Below are 9,874 nucleotides of genomic sequence, written 5' to 3'. Positions count from 1 at the left end.
AAAGCAATCACTAGTAAGTGGCCCAATAAACAGGGAGTTCTGGGAAGAATGATTTCTGTAGCACATCATTTAGACTACCAATAATTGCTAGAGGGGTCGTATGGTTTTTGTGGGGTTTTTTTGTAATAAACTGTTTATTTTCCGTCAATCCTTATTTCCATTTTCTGTTAAAGAGTCTACAGAAGAACAGCTTAAGACTCCTCAGTGGAAGTTCCTACCCATCAGAGCTGCAGACCAGCCTTCAGTAGGAAATTGCTGCACAGACACAGAGGGGACCAGCACGCCTTCAGGCCCGTCTGCAGCCTCGGGCTGGAGAGCAGTAAACTTGAAAGCTGGAGCAGTCCGTCTAGCCTGAAATTCCTCCTTGGGCGCAGCCTTTCAGCAGCAGCCTACTGTTCCTTTTCAATCTCCTCTGGTTTTCTGCGGAAGCAGAGATCAAGCTGACCTCCTGAGGGGGGTCACGTGAGACGGTGCCACGGCGCATGCGTGGAAACTCCCAGGCCCGCATCACAACATGGGACCACGTGGGTGGGCTCCTTTTCTGTTGCACTGGTGGCAGTGACCACAGAGCACAGAGGAGAGTCTTTATTACACAGAACGGTGACAAGACGCCTCTGTGAGAGGCTGGTTGTCAGCTCCGGGATCAGTAACCACCAGAAGTCTCGGTTCTCGGAAAGCTGCCTGGATCTGGTTACTGAAGGTTCCGGGAGAGAAGCGGCCAGCAATAGGAGCAGCCCCCGTGGCAGCGGCAAACTTCAGCACAGCTCACTGACCAGTATTCCTGAAAGACATGGCTGTGACATCAGCTGGGTCTTCAGTGGCAACCACGGCACGAGCTGGCAGCAGAAGTTTCTCCAGGTTCTCCTCAGATTTATTCTGTAAGTGCCATCACGTTTCCCTTTGTGGATGTACTGTTCCGTTTGGAAGTCACGGTTGGTGCCACCTAAGTAAATCCCCACTGCAAGGAATTTAAGGACATTCTCCTCCTTCATTTGCAGGCCATCACGGGCTCCAGATATTATGAAAGTTTCCCTTTAAGTTATCACAGGAAACCAAGACACTGCCTGTAGAGACCCCTCTCTGGGTAGCGCAGAAAGGTGAGTCCATTTTTTTTAAGCACCAAAGAGTTACCAGCAGCAGGAGAGCCAATTAAATGAAAACAGGAAAAAAAGTCCCTTGAATTTGAAACTTTGAAACAAAACATTCTCTCTCTCTCTCTCTCTCTCTCACAAACACACACACACACACACACACACACACACATTAATCAGCAAATAAGAAAACAAAAGCAAATATAAGGAAAGTAAGTAACCTCATCCCACAAGAAATGCTGTAAGAAATCTTGAGTTCATTGAATCAGTGACTAAGGAGAATATCTGATTCCAAAGAAAATACTTTTGAGTATTTTAGTATTATTCCTCCAAGATATTCGGTATATAGCACCATTTTTATTTTTCCTAATTTCTAGGCACTTTTAAAAATTTAAATCTACACATTATTTTAATTTAAAACATTCTATTTTCCTATTAAGATTAATCTAGGTATTTTTAGAAATACTTTGTATTAATCTATAGTTTAACACTGTATTCTCATATCTTTTCCAAGAGTTCTTCAATTGGGTCACACACATGTCACTGGGGTGCACCTTGGAGACGCTCAGAATCACTTGAAGACTACAGGTTGAACGGTCAAATTTTCACTTAGTATAGGTGTAAGTCAGTAAAATTGAGAATGTAATTGTTAATAGTATATCATTTATACTCACTGGCTGGTAAATCCTGACGCAATTCAAATTATGCATATATTAGAAGACTCTGAATTGTCAAACTCTACACAGTTGGAGTAATTTTAACAATCATGAGCAGTTGCAGCAGCAACCTGTCTCTGGTGAAAACAACACCTGTCACCCCTCGCCCCCAATTCCCCTGTGTAAATATGAATCTATGTTCCCGTTGTGTTAGCTGGCAGAGAATATGAAAATTCTCTGGTGGCCTTTGATACATTTCAACTTAGAAAAGAGAGCATGTTGCCGTGGTAAAGAAGAGATGGAAAGAAATTAATTGTACCCCCTAGAGATACCCTATAATTTTTATAATCTATAAAAAGAAATTATGCCATATAGACAGCTATAGAAATCTTCACAGCTATATATTGAATTATCACTATTTTATAATTTTAATATTCTGGCAACAAGGCCAACTGCAAATTATATCCCGATTGTTTTAATTGGCATCATACTGTCATAAAGAGTATAAACGAAATGGAGAAATTACTTTCTAGTCAATTGTAAACAATTTTGTAATTCATTATCATTCAAAACAAAAAGACCCAGGGAAACCCAGGAAATACTAGTGAGAATGGATAGAGGCTAATGGAAGAGAAATAAACATACAAATGTTAAAGAAAAAAAAATCAACTCTAAGACAAAAATAAACCAGTTATTAGGAGCAAGGTATGGTGGAATCAGTTTAACTAAAGCAATGGATAAAATTGAGGCAAGTAGTGAGACAGCAGGAACATACCCAATAAATCCAGTAATCAAGAAGACATTGAAATGAGGCAACAGTGCCTTGGCAGAAAGACTTACCTTTAAAGGGCATGACCAGCTCAGAATCATGTTTGAAGTGGAGGAACTAACACACTGGTGGGATATTGTGGGTTAAATCATATCTCCCTATATTCTGTAGAGCTATCTATTTAAAACTAGGCATGACATAAACAATTTGAGAAAAAAATAATTACAAAATAAAAATATATATATGAAAAAGTGTAATAACTGCTTATGGTTTACTGGTATCTTAGGGAATTTAGACAAGCACAGATAAAAATGCTTCAATTCTGTCAATATTATGACATAGTATGAGGGTGTTTCATGTTTGGTAATTGCAATCATTGTTGCTTTTGTTGTGGTCATCCATGTACAATGCTTGGTGTCAGTCTATTTATCTCTTGTAAAAATACAGTGTGTGTGTTAAAAAAAAAAAGACACTTAATAGATAAATCAATATAAAAAAAATGCTTCAATTCTAAATTTGCAAATGTACTGATGATTATTTCATTGAATTTAATTAATGCATTGTCATTAAACCAAAAGCAAATCTAAGTATATCATTTATGATTCTACCTCCTTGAGAACTGGGATAGAGTTCATATTTAAATCTCATGCAGAATATCAGCCCTTGGCTACAAAGTTAACCCCCAAATCACCTACTATTTGCATCGCAGTTTGACTATGCATTTACTGTTTGTTCCATATGCTTTAACATTTGTGAAAAAATGTTAATTTTTTTAAAAAAGAAGTCAATTCCCACTGTTGATGACTGAAACAAGGGAAAAGTTAAGGCATCTAAGAAAGTGATAATCTTTAGGCAGAAAACATTTTTCGGTTAAAATAAAACAATGAAATTTTAAATTCTGCAGTGGCTCCAGTTAATATCCTAAATGGACTTGTCATTCTTTCTGATCTGTACAGAGACAAATAAGAAAGCTTGTGAAATATCAAACGCTTCTGTCAATACTCTTTGGTAAAAACTATGTTATACGTGGTATCTTTTTTTTTTTCAACATCTTTATTGGAGTATATTTGCTTTACAATGTTGTGTTAGTTTCTGCTGTATAGCTGTATAACAAAGTGAATCAGCTATATGTATACATATATCCCCAAATCCCCTCCCTCTTGCATCTCCCTCCCACTCTCCCTATCCCACCCCTCTAGGTGGTCACAAAGCACCGAGCTGATCTCCCTGTGCTATGTGGCTGCTTCCCACTAGCTATTTTACATTTGGTAGTGTATATATGTCGATGCCACTCTCTCACTTCGTCCCAGCTTACCCTTCCCCCTCCCCATGTCCTCAAGTCCATTCTCTATGTCTGCGTCTTTATTCCTGTCCTGCCCCTAAGTTCTTCAGAACCATTTTTTCTTTTTTTTTTAGATTCCATATATATGTGTTAGCATACGGTATTTATTTTTCTCTTCCTGACTTACTTCACTCTGTATGACTGACTCTATGTCCATCCACCTCACTACAAATAACTCAATTTCGTTTCTTTTTATGGCTGTGTAATATTCCACTATATATATGTACCACGTCTTCTTTTTTTTTTTTTTTTTTTTTTTTTTTTAATTTTTATTTATTTATTTATTTATTTATGGCTGTGTTGGGTCTTCGTTTCTGTGCGAGGGCTTTCTCTAGTTGCGGCAAGTGGGGGCCGCTCTTCATCGCGGTGCGCAGGCCTCTCATTATCGCGGCCTTTCTTGTTGCGGAGCACAGGCTCCAGACGCGCAGGCTCAGTAATTGTGGCTCACGGGCCCAGTTGCTCCGCAGCATGTGGGATCTTCCCAGACCAGGGCTCGAACCCGTGTCCCCTGCATTGGCAGGCAGATTCTCAACCACTGCGCCACCAGGGAAGCCCGTACCACGTCTTCTTTATCCATTCATCTGTTGATGGACACTTAGGTTGCTTCCATGTCCTGGCTATTGTAAATAGTGCTGCAATGAACATTGTGGTACATGACTCTTTTTGAGTCATGGTTTTCTCTGGGTATATACCAAATAGTGGGATTGCTGGGTCATATGGTAGTTCTATTTTTAGTTTTTTAAGGAACCTCCATACTGTTCTCCATAGAGGCTGTATCAATTTACATTCCCACCAACAGTGCAAGAGGATTCCCTTTTCTCCACACCCTCTCCAGGTGTAGACTTTTTGTTTGTAGACTTTTTGATGATGGCCATTCTGACTAGTGTGAGGTGATACCTCATTGTAGTTTTGATTTACATTTCTCTAATGATTTGATGTTGAGCAACCTTTCACGTGTTTGTTGGCAATCTGTATATCTTCTTTAGAGAAATGTCTGTTTAGGTCTTCTGCCCATTTTTGGATTGGGTTGTTTGTTGTTTTGATATTGAGCTGCATGAGCTGCTTGTATATTTTGGAGATTAAGCCACTGTCAGTTTCTTCATTTGCAAATATTTTCTACCATTTTCTACCATTCTGAGGGTTGTCTTTTCATCTTGTTTATGGTTTCCTTTGCTGTGCAAAAGCTTTTAAGTTTCATTAGGTCCCATTTGTTTATTTTTGTTTTTATTTCCATTTCTCTAGGAGGTGGGTCAGAAAGGATCTTGCTGTGATTCATGTCATAGAGTGTTCTGCCTATGTTTTCCTCTAAGAGTTTTGTAGTGTCTGGCCTTACATTTAGGTCTCTAATCCATTTTGAGTTTATTTTTGTGTATGGTGTTAGGGAGTGTTCTAATTTCATTCTTTTCCATGTAGCTGTCCAGTTTTCCCAGCACCACTTATTGAAGAGGCTGTCTTTTCTCCACTGTATATGCTTGCCTCCTTTATCAAAGATAAGGTGACCATATGTGCGTGGGTTTATCTCTGGGCTTTCTATCCTTTTCCATTGATCTATATTTCTATTTTTGTTCCAGTAGCATACTGTCTTGATTACTGTAGCTTTGTAGTATAGTCTGAAGTCCGGGAGCCTGATTCCTCCACCTCCGTTCTTCTTTCTCAAGACTGCTTTGGCTATTCGGGGTCTTTTGTGTTTCCATACAAATTGTGAAATTTTTTGTTCTAGTTCTGTAAAAATGCCATTGGTAGTTTGATAGGCATTGCATTGAATCTGTAGATTGCTTTGGGTAGTCTAGTCATTTTCACAATGTTGATTCTTCAAATCCAAGAACATGGTCTATCTCTCCGTTTGTATCATGTTTTATTTCTTTCATCAGTGTCCTACAGTTGTCTGCATACAGGTCTTTTGTCTCCTTAAGTAGGTTTATTCCTAGCTATTTTATTCTCTTTGTTTCAGTGGTGAATGGGAGTGTTTCCTTAATTTCTCTTTCCGATTTTTCATCATTAGTGTATAGGAATGCAAGAGATTTCTGTGCATTAATTTTGTATCCTGCTACTTCACCAAATTCATTGATTAGCTCTAGTAGTTTTCTGGTGGCATCTTTAGGATTCTCTATGTACAGTGTCATGTCATCTGCAAACAGTGACAGTTTTACTTCTTCTTTTCTGATTTGGATTCCTTTTATTTCTTTTTATTCTCTGATTGCTGTTGCTAAAACTTCCAAAACTATGTTAAATAATAGTGGTGAGAGTGGGCAACCTTGTCTTGTTCCTGATCTTAGTGGAAATGGTTTTAGTTTTTCACGATTAAGAACGATGTTGGCTGTCGGTTTGTCATATATGACCTTTATTATATTGAAGTAAGTTCCCTCTATGCCTACTTTCTGGAGGGTTTTTATCATAAATGGGTGTTGAATTTTGTCAGAGCTTTTTCTGCATCTATTGAGATTATCATATGGTTTTTGTTCCTCAGTTTGTTAATATGGTGTATCACATTGATTGATTTGCGTATATTGAAGAATCCTTGCATTCCTGGGATAGACCCCAGTTGATCATGGTATATGATCCTTTTAATGTGCTGTTGGATCCTGTTTGCTAGTATTTCGTTGAGGATTTTTGCATCTATGTTCATCAGTGATATTGGCCTGTAGTTTTCTTTTTTGTGACATCTTTGTCTGGTTTTGGTATCAGGGTGATGGTGGCCTTGTAGTATGAGTTTGGGAGTGTTCCTCCCTCTGCTATATTTTAGAAGAGTTTGAGGAGGATAGGTGTTAGCTCTTCTCTAAATGTTTGATAGAATTCACCTGTGAAGCCATCAGGTCCTGAGCTTTTGTTTGTTGGAAGACTTTTAATCACAGTTTCAATTTCAGTGCTTGTGATTGGTCTGTTTATATTTCCTATTTCTTCCTGGTTCAGTCTGGGAAGGTTGTGCTTTTCTAAGAATTTGTTCATTTCTTCCAGGTTGTCCATTTTACTGGCATATAGTTGCTTGTAGTAATCTCTCATGAGCCTTTGTATTTCTGCAGTGTCACTTATACATGGTATCTTGCGGATATGTCTTAAATCAACTGTATCAACCCTGTTATGCCAGTATTAGTTGTTGAGATTAAAGAATGTGCCTATATATTCAACTGAGATTATTCAGGCAGGACCTCCTATTTTCAGGACAATGGTCTATATGCTCGTCAAGACTGTGTAAAATTGTTTCTGAGAATCTTGTGTTCTGATTAGTGCTCTCCTCCCCCAAATTTGAGAAAAAATTCAGGTATATGATTTGCTGACTACCTTGAAAATTCCATTTCTTTTCTAGAGTGTTTCCACAATAAAGGTGTCCTAGTGTTTCATTAACTCTCATAGGTGTCATTTCCATCACCACATTTTGATTCTAAGATATGAGTTACTGAAGTAGTGTTTACCCCCACTTCTTCCACATGGTTTCCTATCTAATATGAATGATAACTGAAGTAGCTATGTCTACAACTTATCATTGATTTTTTTTTCCCAACGGATGAGCTTTGAGTTTTTCAAAAATGTTGTTTTCTGACTCCAAACTCAATGCTGCCTGCATAAAACTTAATTCACAGTACATCAGAAGAATGTTTCTTTTTTTATATCTGCAATTTTGTTTGCTTTACTTTAAAATAGCATAGTGTTTTATATGATTGCTATTTTCAATTTAATTAAAGAATAAGAAGTCATTAAAGGCTGAGTGTATTAAAATCTTCATGCACCATACCTTTAAATTATTTCTAGATTAGAAAAAGAATGTTTAATAGTTTATCTGCTAATGTGAAGAAAGCAAAGGGAAGTTATATAATATTTATTTTCCATCTATTCTGTGGCATTGATCTAGGTGCTTTACACGAATTACTTTTTTAACCCTCTCAATAAAGCTATAAGTTGGCATTATTTTCTTCATTTTGCCAAAGGTGACAAGGCTAAGTAGCTAGTATATGGAAAATTTCAAATTCAAAGCAGAATTTGAATTGATGTTTCCCTGCCCACAAAGCCTGTAATTTTTCTAGTATGCTATAATGGTTTCCATACAACCATTTCACTTTTACTTACTATAAGGAAATTCAGTCTGTAGTACATATGAACTTACCCATCTAAACACATTGTCACATGACTTTTTAGATCTGAAATTGTGGCTCGTATGGTATTGAGAACGAAGACTTAAAAAACAACTCTCTGAATTCCTACACCCAGGATATTTAAGACTTGTAAAAGAAAATGCCTATTAAGCCTGTTTCACAGGTGAAAACACTTGCATAAACCAAGCATCGGTTTACTCCAGAACTATTCCTTAACAAGGAATGCTTAAGTGAGAGTAACACTAATAATACTAACATTATTACTGCTAATATATTATTTTAGTATACTTATTATACTGATAATATTAACAGCACTCATCTTATTAGTATTAGTACACTAATATTAATAACAAGTAGATTGAAATCATTACAAACAGATTCTTGAATTATCTTGAACTCTAGCTACAGGGGTAGTAAGAGAAATTCTGACAGTTACCAGGCTGGCACTGGGGACTTCAACAGGAAGCAACTCACAGTTTTTAATTCTGTAGTTTACAAAGGAAGATTTACCCTGAAGTTACCTTAGGTTTCACTTGGACAGGTCTTTTTAAGTCTTGGAGTGGCCCTAGCAACGTTTTTACATGGTAAAATGTGTTTGTACTTTCTCCAAAACTAAGATATTAAATTCAGTTAAGACAAAGGTTGCTTCCTATTCCAAGCCCCATCCCCACCCCAACCCCCATACAAATACCTATACTCACACTATAATAGAGGCTGTGGGCATGCTTGGTACCCAGCCAAGGCAAAGCTGTGCTGGTGACATAGTCGGTTTGGGTTTAGTGAACCAGGCTTGGACCAGAATATAGAATTCTGGCACATAGGACAACCATTTGCTTTCTATTCTTTCTCACCTTCCAAGCATGTTTGGTAAATTTAATCAAAATCACACTGGAAGATCAAGAAGGAAGTAGCAATCAGACAGCATATACTTAAGTTTTCTAATCCGTTCTTCCAAGTAACAGTTTCCAAATTCTCTATATTTTATGGGAAGTAAAAGCAGGAGCTTTTTTTGATGGGGAATGATATAAGTAGTTTTCATTTGTATTTTGAAAGATGAGATCAGAATAGGCAAAAAAGATTAGGCCAGTTGCAGCTTTTTGGAAAACAAACAAAATCTAAGAAAAAAACAGAAATATGTGTTTAGCTGAGACCTCCTAAAAATGATATATCATTAGTAGTAAAGATGTGATAGCTTATAAGAAAGATATTGATCATCTTGTGAAATAAATGAGCTTAAATTTTCACTTCGTTTATTACTGAAGTGATCATTTCTTTGACATTGGTTTAACTTTCATGCTCTACTGATATTTATAAAAGCTTTTATTTTTTTCTAGGGTATTTTAAAGGACCAAAACAGATTCTCATTTTCTCCCTAAAAGCAGTGATATTAGCAATAATTCTCTTTGAAAATGAACAGCCAAAAATATATGCAATTAATATGTATTTTAACTAAGATATTGACAAATGTACTTTTTAATGAAAATCTCATTACTTTAATGATGGTATTGTGCAATTCATTTTTTTAAGAAGTGATATACTGAGAACTTAACCTATTCTTAGCACAATGAAGTAACTTATCCTCTTTCAGTTTATCTTAGAAATAAATTCAAAGCTTAGATCTTATTTTATTTTCTAAAACCTCTTACCTCTTCTTATTACAGCTACATGCTCAAGATTATACCATTTTTTGCATTAAACCTACAGGTTCCAGTAAGCATACTGAGTTTAGTATTAAAGTTAATCATTTTACCTTATACTTGAATTGTGTTTAATAGTTACTGAAGTATTTTGACATATTATTTCTCTTGATGTTATGAATACGTCAGGAGTTAGCTCAGTTTCTTATAATATTATCCTAAAATGACAAAATCATGATTCTGAGTTATTTTCCAGTCAATATTACCATGTTCCACAATTCCAAATAATGC

General features: G+C 36.6%; 1 pseudogene; it reads right to left on the bottom strand.

The window, feature by feature from the left end:
* Positions 1-201: 201 nt before the first annotated feature.
* Positions 202-7,971, bottom strand: LOC132356739 (small ribosomal subunit protein uS2-like; annotated as a pseudogene).
* Positions 7,972-9,874: the final 1,903 nt, after the last annotated feature.

The sequence above is a fragment of the Balaenoptera ricei genome, chromosome 21 (assembly GCF_028023285.1).
Source record: "Balaenoptera ricei isolate mBalRic1 chromosome 21, mBalRic1.hap2, whole genome shotgun sequence".
NCBI classification, from domain to species: Eukaryota; Metazoa; Chordata; class Mammalia; order Artiodactyla; family Balaenopteridae; genus Balaenoptera; species Balaenoptera ricei.
The sequence above is the reverse complement of the archived record's forward strand: the minus strand, read 5'-3'. Positions and strand labels throughout refer to the sequence as shown.